This window comes from Poecilia reticulata, linkage group LG20 (assembly GCF_000633615.1).
Source record: "Poecilia reticulata strain Guanapo linkage group LG20, Guppy_female_1.0+MT, whole genome shotgun sequence".
Lineage (NCBI taxonomy): Eukaryota > Metazoa > Chordata > Actinopteri > Cyprinodontiformes > Poeciliidae > Poecilia > Poecilia reticulata.
In genome coordinates, this window is record NC_024350.1 from 22,065,148 (window position 1) to 22,089,389 (window position 24,242).

Below are 24,242 nucleotides of genomic sequence, written 5' to 3' on the forward strand. Positions count from 1 at the left end.
CTGCCACAGGGCAACACAGAGACACACAGGACACACAACCATGCACACACACACACTCACATCTAGGGGCAATTTAGACAGACCAATTAACCTGACAGTCATGTTTTTGGACTGTGGGAGGAAACAGGAGTACCCGGAGAAAACCCACGCATGCACAGGGAGAACATGCAAACTCCATGCAGAAAGACCGGGGCCGGGAATCGAACCCAGAACCTTCTTGCTGCAAGGCAACGGCTCTACCAACTACGCCACTGTGCAGCCCCTAAGAAAACCTAAATTTCAATAAACTATTTGACCCCACTTGTTACTATATAGAAAGTGGCATAAAAAAACAACCCCATTCATACTTTTCTAACTTCCAGTATAGGCTAGCTGTGCTACAGCACTGAAATTAGCTTGTGTGAAAAAATAAAATAAAATCAATAAGTGGAGCTCTGGATCCAGTCATGTTATTTATTTCTTGCCCTCCTCTTTAACAGCTTTAATAAGTTCACGGAGCATCTCTGCTTGTTTTTTTTCCCCCCCCAACAGCTTATGTAAAGTTGAAATTAGGTTCCCATGTCCACCACTTACCACAAGGCGGAGCTGCTGCCCAGGCAGCCCTCATACCTCCATTTGTAAACAGACCGCTTCAGGCGCACAATCGACTTAAGTCAACGTGACAATTAAATTTTAAGATTGAAACTGAGAGTGAAAGATTTTGTATCGTTATTTATTCGCTGTCGTGCAGAAGAACGGTGCATGCATAACCATTTCAGCTTTACGGTTCTCAAACTTACGGTTTTTCATTCTTTTACCTTCGGTTTCATTTTAAACATTCTCAGAAATGTTTGGGCAAATGTGTAGATTACATAACTAGGGTGTTTTCAGGATTCAAGACATGAAAAACTAACCCACTTTTGGTTTGTGGTGCACTAAACCCAGACACTGGTGTGTAAGACCAATAAGGCAGTCGATTCTGTCAACAACAGTCGCAACATGCAACCTCTATCGGCATCTAGCAGCTTTACTGCATGTTTTTCTCAACATTTTTGACGGTGTACATGCTCTGTTTCATTCATTTTCCCCCTAAAGTCATCACCTTTCACATTTATTTTGAAGTATCTCTTCAGAAAATTAGTTGATGGGAATTGATGCCACTGACTCAGCTGTTAATCACATGTAAAAACAACAACACTGAAATTCTGCAGTAAGGTGTCTTGTGGGTGTGAAATGATCTGTTAAAAAGTACAAGCGGCTCATAAGAAGAGTGAAAGGTTTTCCCCTGTCACAGTAGGCAGCGCTCACTAGTCTTCAGGTGGCTTCATAGGCTTCCTTGATTAACTGGATACCACACATAAAAAAAGCAATGAGGATTTTATTCATAAAGTGTGCACCTTTTTCCAACATTTAACAATAACAAGTGCCTAAAATGAGCTACAAAATTGCTGAAAATAGGCAATAAAAAAAAAATTACATAGGTTTAGGATTGGCTGCAAAGCAAATCCCTCCCCTTTTTCACTTGTGTCCATATAGAGTCGTGTCTTGATTTCCAGGTCTCAAATATCAAAGTCCTCATCACCACATCAATTATACACAACAAACCTAAATGTAAGTTAAAAAAGTTCAAAACGTTCAGTAATATGACCTTTGGTTTCATGTAAATAAAACACCCTGCTGGCCCTTTAAGAGCAATCGTGGCAGTTGTACTACTAGGTACTTCCCAAACTCAATGAACCACAGGGGGGCCCAGTCAGGGTGTATCTGTGTCCTGTCAGAGAAAGGGGAAGTAGATACTATTAAAACTCATCTGTGTACGTGTATGCTTCTAAAAGATGCTGTGAAACTGAATGCAACACTGTCTGCTTCCATCTTTGCATCCTAGTTAGTCCAAAATCCTCAATTGTGCGTTAATTGAATCCTCAGCGGGGAGCTTCTGTGGCCCCAGCAGCAGCAGCAGCAGCCGCCGCCTGCAAGACACAGAAAAGGAGACAACATGTCCTGAAATGACTGTCTGCAAAAAAAAAAAAAAAAACTTTCATCTCACATAACAGGTCACTGAGAAACACTTAATGCAAACACAATGTCTCTTTCACAATGAGTTGATCGTCGTTAGAAATGCATTTGGCTTTCAGTAAACAGCGGGGGAACGATACAGGACATGTAGCTAAAGAAATCTACAACAGTATACAAGCACGCCATTGTTATATCTTCACTTGTTGCATTTTGACCACTAAAACCACCACAGCAGAGAACTGCAGGTTTATACAGATTAATATTAGCACTCTAGTAATGTATTGGTTGCTAACCAATCCTTTGCACCTACTGCAGCCATTTTAGTCGTTTCATCTTTGGTGCATGTGTCCCAATAGAATGCTAGCCAGTTAGCAAAAGCTCCAAACCGCAATAAAACACGTCAGGATCAAACCATCAGCCTACAAATCAGAGGAGGCAGCTGAAAAGAACTCTATTGGTTGAGACCGAGTGATTTATATTTGTACTTTTACAATTTCATAAATATAGTTTTGAAAAGTACATCAACTTACATTCAGTACTTTGGTGATTCCATTATTTATTTATTTACAGTGCTTTGAAAAAGTACTTGCTTACATGAATAAACCAAGTAAATGTAAAAAGCACTTTTCAGATGGGAATTTAATTAATTATAGAAAAAAATCCATCCAAGCCAAACAATATTGTCCCCCCAAGTGTAACAGCTAATTGTGTCTGCTGATGTCAAGCTTTTATTATAACTGAATTAGTTTTTTACATCAATGTGGAGGAATTTTGAGCAGCTCTTCTTTCTAGATCGGTTTTACTTCATGCCAAAGCATCTCCTATAGGTCTGGACTTCGACTAGGCCACTCTGAAGCACAGTTGTCGTTTTTTTTGAGGCATTCAAAGTTGGACTTGACAGTGAGTTTTGGATTATTGTCTTGCTGCAAAACCCAGGCGTGTGTGAGGTGAAGTTCAAGAACTGATGATTTCAAGAGTTTCTGGTAGAGAGAAAAATGAATGGATCTGTCAATCATTTTCTTAAATCATTGCCTGAATATTGCAGAAGGATAATGATCGGAGAACATGAGCAAGTCCAACTCTGCTATTTACTGGAAAGAATATTTTGGAGTGACCTAGTCAAAGTTCAGATCTTGTTTAAGACCATGATCTTAAACTGGATGCTCATGCTTAGAAAACTTCCAGTGTGCCTGAATTAAAACAACTTTACCAAGTAGAGTAAAAAGCATCGTTAAAGGTCAAACAATGAGTTAGTGTTTTTTTTATCTCATCACTTGAACATTTTGTAACGTAGGTCATCTTCGTCTGAATTTAAAATTAATTTAATGACCTCAAACATTCATGCTTAAGGGCAGAAGTAAATATTTCTTTGACACTCTTAAATGTCTGTCCAAGCTTATGACTAGAGCTGAACTAATCACTCACACAACCACTGAGCACATTTCTCTGGAACATTTTAAAGTTCAGCATCTTGCTCAATAACGTGTTGAAATGTGAACTGGAAGATCATCGCAATACAAAGCTGCCCCGGCAGCTTTATTTAAACTATTATGCAAGAAGGTAGCAGTCACAGTCAGTAACACAGCGGAGCTAAAGAAGCCTCTGACTGAAGACAGTTTGCTGTTGTTTGACAGTGATGAAGAGGAGGCTCAGGGTTTTCCATAAATGTCTCATTTGGTGAAGAACCATCCTTTGCACAATCATCTCCAGACGTGCCAGATAAGTTCCCAGAACAGAACCTGCCGTCTTCAGCAGCTTGCTTTGCTTTTCTTAAAAGGTTTTTACAGGTTTTATAAATATGAAAACAACAAAATGTTTAAGCAAAACAGTGACAATCGTCAAAAAGAGAGCGGCAATTTGCATATTTTATTTAAAAGGACAGACATAAATGATTAATCCATTAATGACTTCCTCCAAGTGTCTTATTTTGTATTTTTGTTTTTTATTAATTTTTTAAAATGTTATAATATTGATTATATTTCCTGTGATTGCTATGTGCATCTTTGACCAGTCTGCATTTTCTTGTGCAACTTTGTCTCGTTTTAGATATGGAAGATGATTTCCTCTAAATTTGAAGCGGTTCATCCCAGCGGTTCAGCTTTTTCGCTGATTGGTCATGCTGTTTATGTGTGAATGTGTCACTGATTCATTCAATTGTTTCCTGTATGATGTGATTTTTATTTAAACACAAACTGTTTGGTGATTTGTGATGACCATGATGATGGCCATGGATTAATCTGAAAGTAAAGCTGCTTCTTATACGTCGAGTGTTGCAGAAGAGAAAATCGATTTTAGTTCATTAACATCCACTTATAAAAAACAATGATCAAATAAAATGCCAAATGTTTCTGTCAAGGAGCTGAGGATCAGAAAATATGTCTTCAAATGTTTAAACTGAAATATCAAAGAGGAATTATTTGTAGTTGAAGACAAGAAGTTACAATTTCACGCTCCACTAAACAAAGTTATTTCAATAATAAAGAAATACTTTTTTTAATAGGTTTTTCCTTTAGTTGAGATTTCAGACATGCCCCACAAAAAATTGATTTGGACAAACTTGCCGGCAAGTTTGTCCAAATCAACGAAGCATAAAAAATTTAATGAATTATTATTCTTTTACTGGATAAATTCTTACTGAAAATTTTATGGGGGAAAAAACCCCCCTGTATTTTGCAGAATTACTAGTTGTACAGTTAATTCTGTTCCTGCTGTCACATGGCTTAGCATGCATCAGATTTTTGCTTGAAATCATCTCAAACAGAAGACAAGCCCGCAGCATCCTTGATCCTCTACCGTACTTAAAACAAAAAAAGGAATTTTATTAGCTTTAAGTCCCTGGAAAATAATCAACTTAAAACAGTGAAGCATGCATTATAAAAATCATCTTATGGATCCTCTCCAGCCCCATTGAGCAAATTTACCTGAATTACAGGTTTTGTTTTTCAAATTTATGAAATTTTACGACCTGTTTAAGACCATTAGGTTTTAAATAAAGACCTTAGATAAGACTTACAAACCATTTCACTGAGCTGATGTCTTAAAGAAGACGTCCAACCTAAATTGGTGTTTTTTTTGGAATGCAACTCAGTTGCTTTCACACCTAAGCTACATTAATTTTACCCCCCCCTCCTCCTCCTGTATGTTTCGTTTACTCAAATAAAAGGTTGGATTTTTCAAAAATTGAGCTGTGCTGCTAGAGTGAACAAGTATATCTGGATTAAATTGCCATATTTATTTATTTTGTAAAGCTTAAGGATGACTAAAAAAAAATCCTGGATTTCTATTTTAAAATCAATAATCTTTATGGTTGGATGAGGTTACTTATCAAGTTTTCAAACATGAAGCAGAAGACGAGTACTTAATTGAACTCGCTCCTTTTAGGAAGTTGTAAAAGCCACGTCAGTTTGTCTCAGCGGTTGTAAAGCTGGGGTGGAAACCGCCTGAAGAGGAGGCAGTGACGTCGTAATGGACAGCTGTGTCTCAAACTGGAGCTTCTGAGGCTGCTGCTCCTCCACTTCCTGCACTTCAAGGCAGCACGCCCGCTACAGAAAGCCACTCAGGAATATATGCAGAAACCCGTCATAGGAGGTGTTGAACCGTTTCACGTTCAAGTGGGTTGGGGACTTCACCTAAGTGATGACAGAGGGCTGCTGATGGATTTGGGGTTTTGTCATCAGGTGATGATTCAGTGACATCAATGCATTAAAAGATGCTTGAAAGAAGAAAATACCTCACTCGTATTTCTGAAAGATGTGGGGTCGATGTCGGAAACTCATTTTCTTATTAAAGTTGCTTCTGAATCCAGTTAAGTTGTTGAAACACGCAGAACAAGGAACCAGGAAGAAAAATAACTGGGGAAAAATTATTTTAGGTTCTATTCATAGTGTAGAAATTAGAGATGCAAAACCCTTGCACAACCAGCTCTGTTATTACTCATTAAAAAAAACATTTCACTGTTACTGAACAATCTGTTCTCCTTCTCTGGCGTACTGTACTGTACTGTAATGATATTTTACTTTACTATGCACATTTTTGGAAAAGTGATCCAACTCAGTTGCATATCCCTTGGATTACAAATCTGATATCTTTATTTCTGATAACTCCACAGGATTTTCTAGTAATCTTGATTTTTATGTGCTTTTTACACTTCAAAATCTTAATCTTGCTGCGGTTACACTTAAATTTCCCCTTCGCCCGACATTAAAGGCCGTTTCTATTCTATCAGCACTTAAAAATATCCATCTGAAGTGGTCGTATAACAGAAGACATGCTTCCTCCTGCTGTCACGTTTCCAAACTTGTCCCATCATTCGCTGTAAAAGTTGATTTCCCGGGCAGCTGTAAAAAGTGGCAGCAGGAATCCGGGACGCCACGTGTCATATCAGGGAAAGTGTTATTTCCAGGGGCCTGACAGAGTACGAGAAGGAATGTGGGTGAGGTTAGCAACCAACACGGCTCAACTGGTACCGCTTCCTCCTCCTCCTCCTCCTCCTCCTCTTCTTCTTCCAGTGATCTCACCCTATTTGTAGAGGTCTGGTATCTGAGAGCCGCCTGGCTGAAACGTCAGCTGTGAATCACATGAACCTCCACACAGCGGCCCGGCTGGACCGGGGCCCGGCCGGCTCTGCTGCACGCTCATATCTGAACCGGCACTTTCACTAGCGTGCCCCTGCTATTTATAAGTGGAAACCAAACTAGCTGCTGCTAACACACTAAGCCATGCAGGAGCGCTTGGATGGCATTTCTCACTGTGACTCTAGAGCTCTGTGGGAAATCCCATTTTCATCCGCTGCTGAATAAACCAGGTCAGCCACTTGATCGCTTGATATTGCTGGGAGGCATTGTCTCATCTGCAGCGGGTCATGCAGGGTACTGGCTGGCTGCCGTCCACTGAAAACTGCAATGCCACAGCCTGAAATTAGCAGGAAGAAATATGGATGTTCATTTGGTAAAACGAGCAAATAGTGGGGAAAAATATCAAAAAGGTACAACAGGAAATACAGTGCAGTAATAGGAACTACACCTACTATACTCTCACTGTTCTCACACACAGAAAAACAGCCTGTTTAACCATTAAGTGGATGCTTAAAGTCAAGAAATATACAGCAGATATTGAAATAATTTAGTTAAAAAGATGTCTGAGATTTAAATGCAAAAGGAGACTGTGGAAAATCACAGTAAAGTTAAGTTGTCCAAGAAGAATCTTCCTGATATTTGTATGTTGGTCAGTCTGAAAATCACGACTATTATTTAAGATATTTACTAATTAATCTCCCACAAACATGTTCTGGAATCAAGTCTACAAAAATGAAAAAATAAAATCTAAACTACAATCAGAATTACACAAGTAAAAATGACACATTAACTACTCTCAAATTAATCGCAACATCCAAATTCTGGCTAAACACGTTCAATACCTTCCCGTCACTTTCTGCATAATTTGCCAGCATATTGCTCTGTGTTTAAACCTCGGCTGCTTGAACACATTTTATGTGTTTGCAGGTTGGTGCAGACTCCACCAAAGATCAAATCTGGAAGAACACACTTACATACATACAAAAATATTTATATTTAAGTAATTTTTTAACAGTTTTATTGCATTTGTGAATTTTTTTTGTGGATCAAAACAGAAAATAAACCAAACCAGGCTCTAGATATTTGCACCTTTCAGCTAGAGTTTGGCAAGAGATATTAAGTTATCAGTCAGAAGAAAGGTAGAAAAAACAAGTCTTTATTTTATGTCAAATTGAAATAATTTCAGTATATAAAATAATAATGTAATGTTTTGGTAGACTAAGATACTTCAAATATCTACCACTTCAAATATTTGAAGTATATCTTGGCTAGATGACTACCATCTAGCCAAGTGGTAGTCATCATGATGGTAGAAAACAGCAAGGTAAATGTGGCTTAATGTTGCAATATTCAACATTAATATCACAATTTCACTTCAGGCTTACTGTGTCGGATTAAACCATCTTGCAGTGAAGACAGTCAATCCAGCATTAACTGGAGAAAATATGGGAAAACAATGAAGTTATATAAACTGGACGTTTCTGCAAAATTCATAAAGAAACAAAAAGTCAAAGTTTTCAGCAACGAGGCAGTTTAAGCTGCTTTACATGAATGATGACCACACAAAACACAATGAGCAAACAAAAAAGAAGCAATACATCACAGTGGCAGAATAAAGAGATGTAATAAAAAGCTGAAATTCAGACAAGAATGAATCTATTTTCCCGACAAAGTAACTCTAGAGAGGTGGGTTTTTAGTCTGGCTTTAAAGGAATTCAGCTTTTCAGCTGTTTTGCAGTTTTCTAGAGGATTTATTTTTCAGATTTGTATGAATAGAAGCTGAATGCTGCTTCTCCATGTTTGGTTCTGGTTCTTCAGAGCAGACCAGAACCAGAAGACCTAAGAAGTCTGGAAGGTTGATTCAACAACAGCAGATGTTTAATGTATTGTGGTGCTGAGCTGTTCAGTGAATTATTAACTAATAACAATATTTTAAAGTCTATTCTCTGAGCTACAGGGAGCCGGAATAAAGGCTTCAGAGCTGGGGTGATGTGCTCGATCTTCCTAGTTTTAGTCAGATTGCAGCAGCAGCATTCCAGATCTACTGTATCTTTATTTATTTTTTAGGCAGACCTGTTAAGACATTGTTGCAGTAATCAATGTGACTAAACGGATGAGTTTCTTGAGTTTCACAAGATAGCAGCTAGTTAGTGATGCTGCAAAGCAGTTGACTATAAAACACTAAAGGAGCAGCAGGATTTTTAGTCAAACTCTTGTGCCTGTTTTACATTTGACAACAACATCCTGAATTCTCCACCTGTCCAGACTGAGGTCACCAACTTTCACAACCTGAGGAGCCATTTTGTAAAATGTAACCACGACAAAATCCTTAGAAAAACAAAATAAGAAAGTTCAACTTTAGGAATTACCAGTTGTAAAGTGTTGGCCAAAGGACAAATATTTTATTTTTATTAAGAGATTAACAAACTATAATAGAAATGATCATGAAAACCTTCTCTTCAGTGGAAAGTAGTTTGACGGCAAAGTTTATCTTTACTTTTTTAGAGCGACAGCGGAGACATTGAGCATCTTCACACTCAGGCACCACAATGAAACTCGGTGGTGGCTGCATCATGGTGGGTTTTTTGTTCAGCTGGAACTGGGTTGATACTATGAAAGGCTCCAATCATTAACCCACTTTCACCAAGACTGATAGGCTGCTATGATGCTGACGATGAAGAGGGATTTAACCGGACTGTAATACATCCAAATTATTAAAGTAATCAGTTCAGGAAAATGCTAAATTGTAGGAATGGTCTAGTCAAAGCTCAGAGCTAAATCTGACTGAACACAAGCCTGAACTTTTGCAAGTCAAGAGTGGACTTATACTACCAGGTTAAGGCTCGGCGTGAGGGCAGGTTGATTCTTGGTTGTCTTGTAATCACAGCCAACATCTAAGCTGAAACATTGAACAACTTATGTCACCTGAAGAAGAAAGAAAAGATTTATACGCCTGCTCTGAAAAAGCTCATTGCTTAATCTGGTCTGAACACAGAAAAAAGACAACTTTAGCATGTTTAACTGGCTCAGACCTCAGCGGCCTTTCAGAAAGCTCTCCAGCACCCTGACAAATCCACTTCAGTGGGTTAATGGGTCATGAAAGATCGGTTGGATCTGCTTCTAACCAGCTGAATGAAGCAGCATCCCGTTTCTGCCACCCAAGCCAAGCTGCTCCAGCTGCTTCTTATCTCAGCTGTAACGTGAACCGGCAGGAATCCGCAGCCAGTGCTGATGCTGGCGTGATCTGTGGCTTGTTGCCAATCTTTCATTGGCAACAAGCTCATTACCCCAAAAACCCTCTCGGGGTGAGATGAGACGCATTGAGGCACCCGTCGGCGCAAACAATCCAGGAGAAGGTCAAAGCTCCGATCTGGATTGTTCCAGAGTTTACGTCAGAAGACGTTTCCTCGATGCAGCACGGAATCCTCACCATTTAGTCCTTCTGAGTTCAAGAAGTTCCTTAAGAGCTGCGGCTTCATTAGCGATCTGTATTTCTGACAGACTGCTGCTCCTAGGAGAGCCGCAAGGCTCCTTCAGAAAGCAGAAATTTCTCCTCACACTGAAACACTGTTATCCTGTGGAAGTGGGCTGCAAGATTCTTTCACGTCCAAACCAGAAATAAATTGGCTCAAGACGCTTGAGCTATTCTTTGTAATGAGTCAGCATTGCTAATGTTTCTCCTTGCGCAGCTGCTCGCCCCATAAAAGCTTCATTTTCTGCTGCCAAGGACCACACATATGAAAAACTGGGGATATTCCAAAGGTCTCTTCCTGCCTGGCTTTCAGGCTTATGAATGGCAACAGATGAGGCCATGAGGAGAAACTAAAAGTGCCTTTTTTGAGTTTTCTCTCTTAAAAAAAGCCCACATTTTAATCAAACTTGAACCCGGCCGTGTCAACTGGCGCCGCGATCAGGTTCAGCGGAGCGGAGCGCCCTCTCGCCGTCTTTTTTACACGAAGTCACCACAGCTGCTGCCGCTCTGCCGCGGAGGCCGAGCGAAAGGTCGGCTCTCCAGCTGAAGGTCATAAATCCAAGACGTAAAAGAAGGAAAGACTTACGCACTGCTCAACAGGTGCAGGTCCAGAATGAATGGTCACTCCTCTTTCGTTTTATTCCCCTCCCTCCACAGCATCGAGAAGAAAAAAATAAAAAGAGGAAGCTGGAGCGTTCAGACTCAAGAACTTACAGCGCCTGGCAAGAAGGAGAGTATGGCTGCAAAAGACAACGCCAAGTGGTGCATGATTGTAAAGTGGAAGGAAAATGACTCATTGTTTTATTTTTATTTGTTGCAAATATAAATCTGAGGTGTTTGGTCTTAATTGCAGGTCTTTGGAGTGTGTCTTTATCAGCTTTTTACATCTCAAATAGACAGACTCAAGTATGGGCTTTGACTAGGCCAGAGGTCTGCTCTCTTCACAATCAGAAGTGACATTTTTGCCCTCATTCCAGATAAACGAAGCTTCACTAGAGCCAGACATGACATACCACAGGAATTATTACTACAGAAATTTTGTTGGTTATTTTTAAAGAACAACATTTTAATTTTGTGTTTTTAGTCTTTAAATTTAAGAAAAACTTCTTTTTGTTTCCAAAAGAGAAGATGTGTCTTTTCTTCTAAGGTGTGTTGATATTTGTGGAAATAAAAAAAAAAATATATAATTACGATTAGGCTACAAAAATATAATCACTGGAACAATTGTTCTAAAAAAACCTTACTGGTGCCCTTCGTGTCACACTGTGGTGGAAACGTAATGCAATAATTCTTCGAAAAAATTGTGAAATTGACATTTTTTTATTATATACACATTTAAAACATTTTCTTCTCTTGACAAGTTACATATTCTTGTTCTGATGGCAGAGATTTTTTATTTTAAGCAACATATATACAGATTAAGAGCCCACTACATGGAACCCCATTGAAAACCTGATAGTGTTTCTACCAAATATGGATTCTGAACTCTTTCTGATTTAAAACTTTAGCATTATTGTTTCTAAATTAATATGAACTTGTTTTCTTTGCACTATTTGAGGTCTGAAAGCACTGCATCTTTTTTGTTATTTTGACCATTTCTCATTTTTTGCAAATAAATACAAAATTTTTGCTTTGAATATCAGAGACATGTTGTTCATAGAATAAAAGAACAATGATCATTTTACTCAAACATAAATCTATAAAGAGTAAAATCAGAGAAACTGATCATTTTGGTCTTGTAATTTTTTCCAGAGCTGTACACTGTTTGTACTTGTTTTCCTCATTTCTAAAAGATGAATGTTTGCAGTGTTGATAAATTGTTTTATAACCCAACACACTTCTCCACAAATCAATCCACAATCTACTGTGTTCCTTGGTCATCATGTTTTTATTCTCCAAATGTTTTGTTCCAACAAACCATTGAGGATTTTACTAAACATTTGGATTTATACTGAGATTAAATCCACAGGTTAGATCAGGTGACCTGTAAAGGTTATTGGTTGAATCAGATTTTACTTGGGGGGGTATCAGAGTAAATGGGGTAGAATACCAATACCAACAATCTTTTCAGATTTTTTTTTTTCATAACAATAAATTACAGTTTTAACCTGACAAAATGTGAAAAACTTCCAAGTGCTACAAATATTTTTGCAAGACACAGAAACAAGCATCAATTAAAAAAAAAAAACGTATTATGTCTTGAATCATTTTTTAAGCATCAGATATTTATGAATGCACATTTTTACCAATCATCAAACCTTCAGTGAAACAACAGTAAAGCGATTTAAAGCCCGTCTCATTCGTTGGCTGCACCTCTCAGCTTCCTCATAATGAAAAGCTTTGACACATGAGCTGCATCCAGTGAAAGTGAAATAGTGACCACGGTTGTATATTTCAGCGTGGACGACAGGACATGAATAATGCATGCATGGTGGTATTGTTGTTTTTCTTTTTCTAGCATAAATCTGTAAACGGATCTGCATTTAATTTCCTTATAACCTGACAGCTTCATTTAATAAATAGGCAACTGTGATATACTTGTTTGGTTCTTTAAGTCAATTTGCAAAGTGATGAAGATGTCTGGGACGCCCCCCCAGTGACACAACCTGAGACATAACTTCACAGACTTCTGATGTGATCAGCTTGCAAGTCACGTTAGTTATGCAAAAACTCCTCCTGAAACGTTATCTACTCCTCCTCCTCAGTGTGTCTCTCTCAGCTTTGCGTCCTCTCAGAGACAAAGCTCAGGAGTTGAAACTCAAGAAGAGTCACTTGTCTTCTCCTCCACACTCTTTGTTACGCAGATCAGGAATCCCACCCAAGTTGAGGATTTAAAATAAGAAGGTGTGGAGTTACATTATTATTTATTTATCCAATTATCTTTAACAAGTAGTTTCAGTTCCTGGAGCTGAAAAGTAAATCTTCCCTGAGAACAAAATTGAGGTCAAAGAAAAGAGAAATGAGACAGTTGGTTGATCTGCCACCAACAGTGACCCAAAACTCAAAAATCTGCTTTTTTTTTTTTTTTTTTACAATTACTAAATACATCGAACCTTAGAGCTTCCAGGTCACAGGGAGTAGAAGGTGTGACTGAGTAAAGAATATTCAAATGTAGCAATTTCCAGTTTCAGTGGAGTGATTAAAAGAGTGAGTATTACAAAAAACTTAATTTTAGTAAAAAAAAAGTTTAAACAGTAACACATAAGGCCATTTAATATTTTTCTTTTACAATATATTGCAGTATTTATATATTTATAACACACAAAAGTTACATTATTAACACATTTTGTATGGAGAACTCTGAAAAATAGATGTTTTAAAAACATCTATTTTCTTCTTTTTTTCATGCCTAAATTAGGTTTTTTGAATTTACCCATTTAGTAAATACAGATTTTGGCTGATTACATAAAAAAACAAAAACAATCAAATAAACCTTTAACGCCAAAAGAGTGATTCTTAGTCGCTGATAACTTGTTGAACCACTGGCGCTATTCAGTACCGACTTCCTCTGGAAATGAACATATTTGTGTGAAATTGTTGGAAAACACATGATTCCTGTGGAAATCCGTCATATTAGCTATCGGCGATATAAGACTAACTGTTCTCTTCGGCATTCGCTGAATTCCTCACGCTTCGCTCTCCTTTTATGTCCACATCCAGTCATTAAGAAACTTCCCGCACAAATCCAATAAAGGAACAACAAGCCTTCTCATCAGCCGTCTGGCGACGCAGGGTTTGTTTCCTGTTGCAAGAATGACGCCATTATCATGAAAAACCAGCATTAAAATTTAATTTGACGTCTTCCCTCTTCTTGTATAGGAGAAACGACGCAAAATGAGGAGAAAATGTACTCAAAAGGAAACATTTTTTACCTTTACTATGAAAATAATTAGTTATTTATGGTAAAGATGAGTAAACCTGAACCATAATCTGAGTAAATCCTTCAATAAGAAATATTCATTTTCACTGGCTCCTCAACGGAGCTGCTATATAAACACTATTAATTAATAATTAATGACTCTTCCTTCCACTGGGGTTTACCTATAATGTGGCACACAGGTCTATTTGTCTGAGCCACTGGCAACAAGTTTGGACCAGAACTCATATTTATCTAAATCCCACGCACAGAGAGGAGGATGACGGTAACGGAAAAAAGAAAAACCCGAAGCTCACTCTCAGAAAACTGCAGCAGAAATGAGTATTTTGGGGCCATCGACTCTCCATTATAACCATTAGAAACTAACTGGTTGTAGAGAGAAGAAGAAAAAACATTCTCTGTCCTGCTTAGAAATGCAAACGTGGAGTTTTATCAACTTCTCAGTGAGGCTTGGATAACTTGTGGTACTGGTTGCACTGGTGCACCTATTGTCTTTTCTTAGATGCACCAGAACAGAAATGAGCTGCATTGCATGTTTATGGGTTCTCCCCTGGAGCAGTTCCTATTGTTTTTGTAATTACTGTCCAAAACGGCAGTACTGACTGAATCTAGTGAACATAAAGTTCTTTACTACAAGCAGGATCTAACAATATTAGAAACTTACTGAAAAAAGGTTTTCCAACTGGACATTTCTTTACTTTTAAGACATTTTTCTTATAAAGATTTATTTTGGACTTGAACTTAGTGAAGATACGTTTTTCTATGGCATCATTAACTGGATCATCAACTCGTTTCATGGCTTCGTGTCAGAAAGTATTTTCCATATTTTCTCTCCTCATCCATGCTACATCCTCAACGTTCATCTGACCGGTCGTATTCTCAACTCTCTCTGTGTGACTGCAGCACACAAACACCTACAGGAGTTAAAGGAAGTGTCCACCGTTCACCATCTCTGATCGATTTACAAAATTTAAAAGCCTAAGGTGTGTCTGTTGACTTTTGTGAAACAGCCACCGATGACATTGAGAAATTAGTTTGCATGTGCGACTGCAGTCCTGGATTTGGCTTAAAAGATAAGAGGATAAACTGTAAGAACACCACAAATGTCAATTGATAAGTACAGAGGAGGATCTGTGATGCTGCGGGCCAATGAATTTGCTATACCAAGTAAATCAAAAATTAGATCCATTAGAAGTGGATCTTGTAGCAAGATATATTAAAATTTACTATGAAGTGTAATTTAAGGTATTAGATTTTGCAACTGCAAAAAAGCAACTTTTTTATTATGGTATTTACACTCCTTATCCAGACAGATGGTGCATTAGAGTAAAGATCCATCTTCCTTTAGTGAGTAGTTTTGCTGAGGTTTTGTGGCTGCAAGGCAGCAGCAGAAGCTCGACGTGTTAAAGAAGGAAACATAAATATACCTGAAAGTGTCTCAGAGTGAACTTCATGCCAAAGTGACACCTGATATATGAACCTCAAGACGAAAGACCTTCTTAATTCCCTAATCGAGACCTTAACTTCTATTGAGGAAAACTCCTCAAAAAAAGAAATATTAACACCATCTAATGTGGAATTTCCTATTAAGTAAAGCAGTCGAAATGAGGAAGTCTTATAACTGCTGCTCTGATGAAGCACCAATGCTTTTAAAAGGTCGTGACCTCAGTGACAGGTCTGCCTGGAAAGACGATACTGATGAACGTTGCCTAGTTATTCAGCAAAAAATGCTTCGCAGTCCACTCATTCAGGTCATTTTTTCCCCAACAGCCAGCAGCCTATAGCAGTTTCTGCTCCACTGGCAGCCCCCCATTACAGAGATCTAATCTCAGGATCAACAATTTGCGTTTATGCGATCCAGAAGGCTTTCTGTAATTAGGTACGTTGTAGAATTACAAGGTATTTTTGGTCTAGTTTCTAATGCAAATATCTTAGTGCATTTGAAATAAGACAAAACTAAAATACAAGTATATTTTCAGGAAGAAAAAGGAGCTTGTTTTAAATCTTATTTTATATGGATGATGAAGCATTAGTTCCACTGGCAGATTATTTTACTTATATCTATAACTTTTTCCATCAATTTTAAGGAATAAAAACAAGCTGCTGCATCTTGCTAAAAAGTTACTTGTAAGTCAGTTTTGTCTTATTTCAAGTGTACCAAGATACTTGCACTAGAAACTAGACCAATGATGCTTGGTAACATTTTATCTTTTTGCAGTGTAAACACTGGTTTGCGATGTATTATTGCTCCTTCTTATCAATGAAAGCACAAGTCCAGGCGCACGCTTTAATTCAGCTTGTTTTATCCGGGTTGTAAAAGTTGAAGGGTCCCCGTCCCTTTCATTTCTCCATGTGCCTTTCAATCCTCTCAAACAAGGGAGGCTAAATATTTACACGTCAGCCTTTGCTTGCCTAACGATAAAGCTGAACTCACTCAACAGAGCAAATTCATTTTTTCTTTTTTTTTTTGAGGGAAAAAAAAAAAAAAAAAAGAAAAGTTTCAGACAAAACACGCCGACATGACGAGCGCCAGGCTGCTTTGCGACGGCGTTCCCTTCCCGCAGGTTCGACCTCCTTTTCAGGACATGGCAGGGCTCAGAGACCCGGGGGTCCGCTGGGGCGGGGGCCTCGATGCAGCATCACAACCCTGCTGACACTGCGGTCTTCGTGAAAAGAGGCAATCTGTGCGTTTAGAAATGGCTCAGGCCCAAAAGAGATTAAACAGAGGTGGGCTGGATGGCCATGTGAAGAGCGCTGCAGACAAAGACAACAGCTGAGAGATCACACATCGTCACAGAACAACGAGGCGGCCACTAAGCAGGCGTTACACGTGTTTTAATAACTACTCAACCAATCCCAAACGAGAGAAATTTACAAACTATTAACCGAAGGCACATGCAAATTAAAGCGATTTTGCTAATTAATTAATTAATTCATTCATTCATTCATTCAGAATCAGAGCTGTATAAAAGCCAGCAGGATACAAACTTGATGACGTTTGAGAGGAAGTGAAAAGAAGAAACTGAACCAGAAATGAGCTGATTCTTCTCTTGTTTTTCCCCAAATGTCTAATCTGCTTACAGGGCAACAAAGTTCTCTGGGATTTTATGTGACGGACTAAAACAAAGTAGTGCATGATTGTAAATTTGATAGAAAATGATTCAAGGTATTTCATATGTTGTTGACAGGAAAGATGGAGGAAGAGAGAGGGGGAAAACCTGCAGTAAATGACCCAAAAGGACGACTGGCTCTGGTCTCAGTTACAACCAAGAAGTTTGTTTTTGACATGAAACAAGAGGCATTTCTCAAAAGATGACAAAGCTATGTAAAATTATTTTTTAATCACTTTTATTTACATTTTATTTCAAAAATAGGATATTGACGATTATTTAAACACATTTGAGTAATCAGTGGACAAATACTAATAGCATTGCGGCCCTCCTGATCAAGTCTCTGCATGTTTCTACTGGAATGTTGACTGTTATTAGTGATGAGCTTTGAGGTTGAAAGCGCTCCTTGCCATTACCCTAATCTTTAGCTCCCTCCAGATTCTGAGTCAGATTTTGTGGCCTTAAAAGAATAAACTGTGGAAAAGCCTCTAAGAGATTTAAACACTTTTCAAAAACACAGACAGACATCTATTTTTCTCCCAACGTATTTTTCTGCTTTTCAAAACATCTCAGGAAAAAGGCTGGAGGAAGAAATCAGTTAAAAAACGTCACCACGTGTCAAAATGCTTTCCATACATCGTGTGTAAGTAAAGCCATAAAACATCAAGGAGTTTTTACCCCCAGCAGTCAAATGGGCTTCCCACTATACGATACACTGCAGCAATCTCACACTAAAGGAGCTAAATCTAATCTGAGATAAATCAGCAGCAGCTAGAAATTCCCCGTCCTGTTTCTGCCTGATAGTGAAAAGAACAACAGCCATCAGCAGGAAGAGGAAACAATGTCCAGCATCACCACAGCAGAGGAGGAAGAGGAGGATAAGACATGTTAAAAACTGAAAATCCCCCATCGGCTGAACAATAGATTCAATTTGTACATGTGTAACAATTAACAGGGAGCGTAAAACTGCTCTCACCATCCAAGATGTGGAATTCCTCATGAAGGGAACACAATCTGCTCTGCGGATGAAAGGCTCCCAGGAACCCGGCGGAGCGCGGAGGCTTCTGGGACGAGGCATTTCTCAGTCTGGTGCTGCATTTGTCTCGTTTGGCACAAAGCGCTGATTAGATTCACAATCTGGCTCATGAAGACGTCGCACTGTACAGAACTATACGGCTGGAGGGACTGCAAACGATAACAGGATGTACTGCACATGTTTTACTGCGTCTGGAGAGCAATTTCAGCACAAATGAAACCTGGAAAAAGTTTATCCAAGTGATGAGCATCCTTGGCCTGAACTGGTGTGATAATGAATAATGAATCTAGAACTGTGTCGCTCATGGTGGCAGCATGTTGGAGTAGCTCCATCAGTTCAGATCCTTCAGGCTCTGCTCAGTGTAGGGAAGGGAATCAATACCAATATCCGCTACCTGGGAGTCCGTATCGGTACTCAATGGCACCAATTTTCGGTACTTTTTAACTATTTTTTTTAATTTAACATATTTATTTCTCAATATATATAATTTAACAAATATATCAAGACAAAATCCAACTCTTTGTATTGTAACATCACAGCTATTTAAAGTGAAAAGTCTTCAGAACTTATGCAGTGTTTTGTCTTATTGCACAAATTAAAATCCAGCTCCATGTATTCCTATTTGTCATTTCCCCTGTAAGAAAAACTTTGTGATGGAGGTCCAGGGAAGGCAAATAAGTATAAATCAAATAAGCAAAAGAGGATAGAGTTCAAATAAATAAAAGGTATTTTGTTTTACAAATGAGGTGACTTGACAGATGCAGGCGTGCTAACGGCGGCTAATGCAGGAGTAGTAGAAGTCAAATTGCGCACTCTTCAGCCTTAAGACAAATCTTGTGCTTCACTATTTATTCTCTCAAACGGTGTTTCCACCGCTGGCCTTGTACTTCATGTCGCAAATATTGCAACGAGCGTAATACTTGCCGCATTTTTGAAAAGTGGAGCCCTACCTTTGAGCGTTTCCCATTGGCCATGCTTTGTTTACCGTATCAGCGGCTGCTGACGTAATTGCGCTCTTGCGCGTGCTATGCTGCATTCAGGACAAGCATGGAAAATCCCCTACTCTTCTTCCATACTGTCACAACGATGCGTTTAGGTGCCGAAACATGGTTGATTTTACGTGAACAGGTACTCGGTAGAACCGACAGAATTCGTTTGGTTCTTATAAAAGTATTGAATTCGGTACCCATCCCTGGCTCAGTAGGACCGACACAGATGGATGCAGGCATGTTGCCCTCACTTCTCCTTTTCCTTCTTCATATGTTTGTGTTTACTTTCATGCACATCACCTGACTGGCAGCTTCTCCATTCTGTTGTCTGTCTGTCTCTACATTAGTAACATAATGAACACTCAACAGCAGGAGCAGCAGGAGGGAAAGAGCCTCAATGCAGCCCCTTAAATAGGGCCTTTAGGTTGAAAAGCTACCATTTGGGCATCTATTTAACGAGCACATGCCACCAAATGTGTCACCCTGTCAGCTTGCCTTCCTGCAGCACCAGGAGTGGGTTCAACCTGCCACACTGCGGACCCACGGATGCTGAAGAACCGGGCTGCTGTCTTTAGAGCGTTCTGCGACTTTGTGAAGAACAACAGCGGTCACCTGTAGATCAGACATCTGTGTCTAGGCACGTGCTCACTGATAAAGATAAAAGACATTGAAACCAAAAGGCAGGAGAGGTAGGATTCCCCAGGGGGCCCCCCATCTGCTGTGAGCAAATAAACAGTGAATGTGAATGAACAGACCTTTTCCCCTGCAGACATGCAGAACCATTAATCAGGACCAGGATGCGCCTGCTGGGTTCGCACTGACAGGTCAGCAGCATCAGACTCTCCTCCTCCCCTCACTGTATCTCCATTAGAGCCTGGAGGCGTCAGTTGGCTGCCACTCACTATCACTGTTTTCACAACTGTCCTCCATGGATAACCAGAAGAGAGAAAAAAAAAAGAAAGCTGCACAGGAGGAGCCGAATGATGTATGAGCTGCCATTTACAGCACCAATAAATAAACATTTGCTTTAGGAGCTGCTGTGACTGCAGGAGACCCAAGGAGCCCAGGGTGGCACACCTTTCCCACCGTAAAGGCTTATTGCGGTAAATAAACAGTTATAAAGTAGTGCTTACATGGAGTTAATGTTACAGCTGTGATCGTCTGGGCTCCTAAAACGAGGATTTTCTAACTGATACGTTTTTACCAGCAAAGTTCTCAGAAGATAGTAGTAACAAAATCTAGTACTATTACATCTTATGATAATAAAACAGCAAGAATATTTCTTCATTGTTAAAATGAAAGTTGGTTTAGTGAAGAACTAAGGAGTTGCATTCAGTCAAGTTGTTATTTCTTGTTTTAGTAAAGCTCAACGTAGTTGGCTTGTGACGCAAATCCAAAGATTTTCAACTAGATCAGCATCAAAAAGTGATTAGCCATGCGTAAAGTCAAAAATCTGATATTTTGCCAGTGAGTGAAAGCACCAATTTCACTACCAATCTCAGCGAGTTCAGTTGTCAGCTTTTCGGTGTGGGTCGTTTTTTCTTTTGAGTCACTTTCAGCTTCATGTTCATCACTTTCTTACTGACCGTTTATTAGCTTTCTTCTGGGTTTTGGGGCTTCTATCACCACTCATCTAAAAGTTTGTAGCGTTTTATGTCGAGTTACTCAAACTGAGTGGATTTATTTGTACCGACTTATACGAGATAGAGAATATTGTGTTAACCAATCCACCATCTTACCAGAAGATAAACGCATTAAGACAGTCGTTTGGTAATGTTAGCTTTGCTAACCAAAATAATCACAAGAATAGATGGTAAACTCTGTTTTACTTTGAGTGTGGTTTAGGAAAGGCCTATTCAAAGTCCAGATCCAGACTTAAACCATGTGGACAGGCTGTTCATGTTCAGAAATTGATCAATTGGAACATTTCTACAAAAAAAGAGTCATTGCCTGTTATTAATGGCACAACAATTGGTTTAGTTACCATTTAGTCATCATGAGAAAATTGTCTTTTCTGTTTACTCTAATTCTCTTTGTCTGATATTTAAACCTGTTGAATGATCTGAGCCACAAAGAGAAGAACAAAACACATTTTCAATTACAGCAAAGTTTAAATGAGTTTAAAATGCAAAGACAGTTGGGTAAAAGCCAGACATTTTCGCCTCTGGATTTATGTGAATCAAGCACATTCAGTCCACTACAAGCGCGGGTCCTGGTAAAATATTTACTACCATTGCTTAACTAAGCCACTGGGCTTTCTAGGAATATAATAAAAAATGCATTTTTACCCCGTTTCAATGAAAATTTGCATTTTCCTTGAGCTACATCTTTAAAACATGCCTAACTCTGTATCTATTTAATACTGATTCAATTGAAGGTGGTGGGAGTATCATGCTGTGGGAATGCTTTTCTTCGGCAGGGACAGAAAAGTTGGGCAATACTAGAAGAAAATCTGTTAAAGGCTGCATGAGACTTGGGGAAAAATTCATCCTCCAGGTGGAGAATTTACAAAAAAAAATACAGCCAGAGTTACAGTTGAATGGTTTGTATTAAAACATCTTCATTACAGAACCAGAAATGTTCACACTTTTGCAACGCTGTGCTATTTTCAACCAGAACATGCCCTTAAACCCAGTTGGCAAACACAACTTGTCCTGCATCCCCAGAAGTAAGATAAGACGAGCCCACCCCCCCCCCCTGCTCGCTCCAAACAGGCTGAATGTGGAGGAGGAGCTGAAGGGGTGACAGGGTGCAAGCAAAGATAGTAAAAAAGGAGGAGCTCCAACTGTATGATTCAGCAGAGGTATCAATTCCCACAGATGGGAAGTTTTCTCCTATTGGCTCACAGAGGAGGGGGAGTAAAAAGGCAATCAAAGCCACTCCAGGGACTCTGCTGGTCAAAAATGAGGCACATCACTGAGCCTGCGTGGGGCTCAAGCATGAGGTTTAAGGTGATAAACAGAAGGAAAACAAATATAGTGGAGATAACTGGTAACATCTTGGTCATTTTGACAACATTTTAAAAGAAAAGTCTTCTTAAAAGAGCCTTAAAAGCAGCCTTTTCTTCTCCAAAAGAAGAAAAGACTTCCTTCAAGCAATCTTAAAATGTTTCAGATTAAAATTCCTTTAGGCTTTCTCATTTTTAGGCAAAGATTTGTTCTTGGACTTTTACTGCAGTTTTTATTAAGGTTAATTCACACCACCCCTGTTGAGTCAGCTTAACGGAAGTCTGGTTTGTTTGTCTAGAAAGTCTGGATCGTTAGAGAAGCTGTGAAAGCGTGATCAAACTCTGATGCCGACAAAAAAACCCAAATAACAAACAAACTCCGGTCCATCTAAAAACCTTAGTCTCTATTCTGTTGTAGTGAACACGGCCATTGTTTGAACGCAAATGTGAATACCAAGTGGACCAGAGACAGCTTCAAATGCAGGAAGAGAACTATACCGCAGGGCATTCTGGGTAAAAGCAACCAAAACAAACTCACAAGTCCTGTGGAAGAAGTAGCTTGTGGTCTTTTGCTAAAGATTAAAGAAAAATTCTACAACTTCTAAAATCTGACGTCGTTCCATTTTTGTTTATATTTTGTGAAGAAGGTGGTCATGTTCAATGTCTTCTTCTAAGGTTTCCATGTCATTTCCTTAAAAAGGTCGTGATGCAGCGCCACCACAGGCGAGAGGGGGAACAGATTTTTAAAAGCGTTTGTTTCATTTGACACACTGCAGTGTGACATCGAACCACACCAACTGAAAATCTAACAAATATTGCAACTTTGGTCCCCAATCAAATCTACCAAACTATCTGCTGTGATAACACCCTTGATAGTCTAGTTTCTGAACACCTTTGATAAATTGTTGTAATCTATTTTTTTGTTTGTGAAGATGTCCTATTAGGAAAATCTGGATGTTTTTCAATAATGCTCCTTGGGTTTCCATTCAGAATGTTGTCAGCCCCCTTAAGGCCGACCTGTCTGGGTTGACAAGCGGGTTTTACAGCCTCTAATTATTTGTAGTTTGAATTCAGGTCAACTCAGAGAAGGAATGAAGAAAAGTCAATTTATGATTTCTTTTTAAGATCAGAAAGCGAGAAAAAAATTATTAAAATTGGAAATCCAATTTGGCATGAAAAAAATCTGAGATTTTATTTTTAAGGCCTACTTTCTGCATTTTTTTTGTGTGTGTTTGAGCCAGAGAGCCACACAGCCATAAAGATCCTAACACATCTGGCCTGCAGAGGTTATTTTCCACAGTAACATGTCCTATATGACACCATCAGTTGACAAATTCTGCTAATCCAGATCATTTGCTTTTGCCGTTCCTCTTTGAATTTCTGTCAGACCACATGGTTAAAAAAACATCCTTGCCATTTAAATATCTCCTGTTGTTGTTGTATCAACCTTCTAATCTACTCTGCAGCTCCAGGAACAAAACCAAACGAGGAGAATTCAGTTTTTATTTTCCATAAAACTGCTGAAACACAGAGTTTCTTTATATCAAGGTTATAAACCCATTTGTTCATAGATGCCTGTGGTTAATAATAACTGGAATATCATAAACTGCTGTTTGTAATGTTGTTTTTTTGCTAGTTTGTTGTTTCACAGAACTCTGAATTACCTGATTTCTTGGCTGAAAATACAGATAAATAAATTATGATTGATGGAGGAGATGGTGTGAACTTCCTAATTCTCTCTCTGTCTTTGGTTCTTTACACTTTTTACAGGAAGGGTCACAGCAGACTCTACCTGCTGAGAAGGCTGAGGTGATTTGGACTGCAGGGGGCAGTCTGCCACCCCATGTATGAAGCTGTTGCTGTACTGGAGAACTCCTACAGTGACAGACTGCTGCATCCCAAGTGAACAAAGAAGCGTTATCATAGATCCTTCCTCCCAACAACTGTTAGATTTTAGAACCATTACTGCTCCCAACAAATTAATGTATACCTGCTGGTTTTTGTACATCCCTGTTGTTTGAGCAGTTTTATGTTAATAGTCTGCTTTTAATCCAAAAATACAAGCACAATTTGTAAATGATTTCAATAAATCTTCTCAGATGCACCTTTGGATCGGAGTTGCAACTTTTAACTACTACAAAGCATTTTATGTTGTAATTTTGCCATAACTGCACTGTATCTTAACCGTAATTCTGTTTTTATATATTTTATGTTTTTATATTCGTGTGAATTTACATGCCTC

At 38.9% G+C, this 24,242-nt stretch overlaps 1 long non-coding RNA gene across 1 annotated transcript in view; it reads right to left on the reverse strand.

Moving 5' to 3' along the window:
- Positions 1-474: 474 nt before the first annotated feature.
- LOC108165715 (uncharacterized) overlaps positions 475-24,242 on the reverse strand; it is a 31,549-nt gene continuing 7,781 nt past the window's right edge. Inside the window, exon 2 of the long non-coding RNA XR_001776054.1 lies at positions 475-1,949. This is a non-coding gene — a long non-coding RNA (uncharacterized LOC108165715). The remainder of the gene's footprint in view (positions 1,950-24,242) is intronic.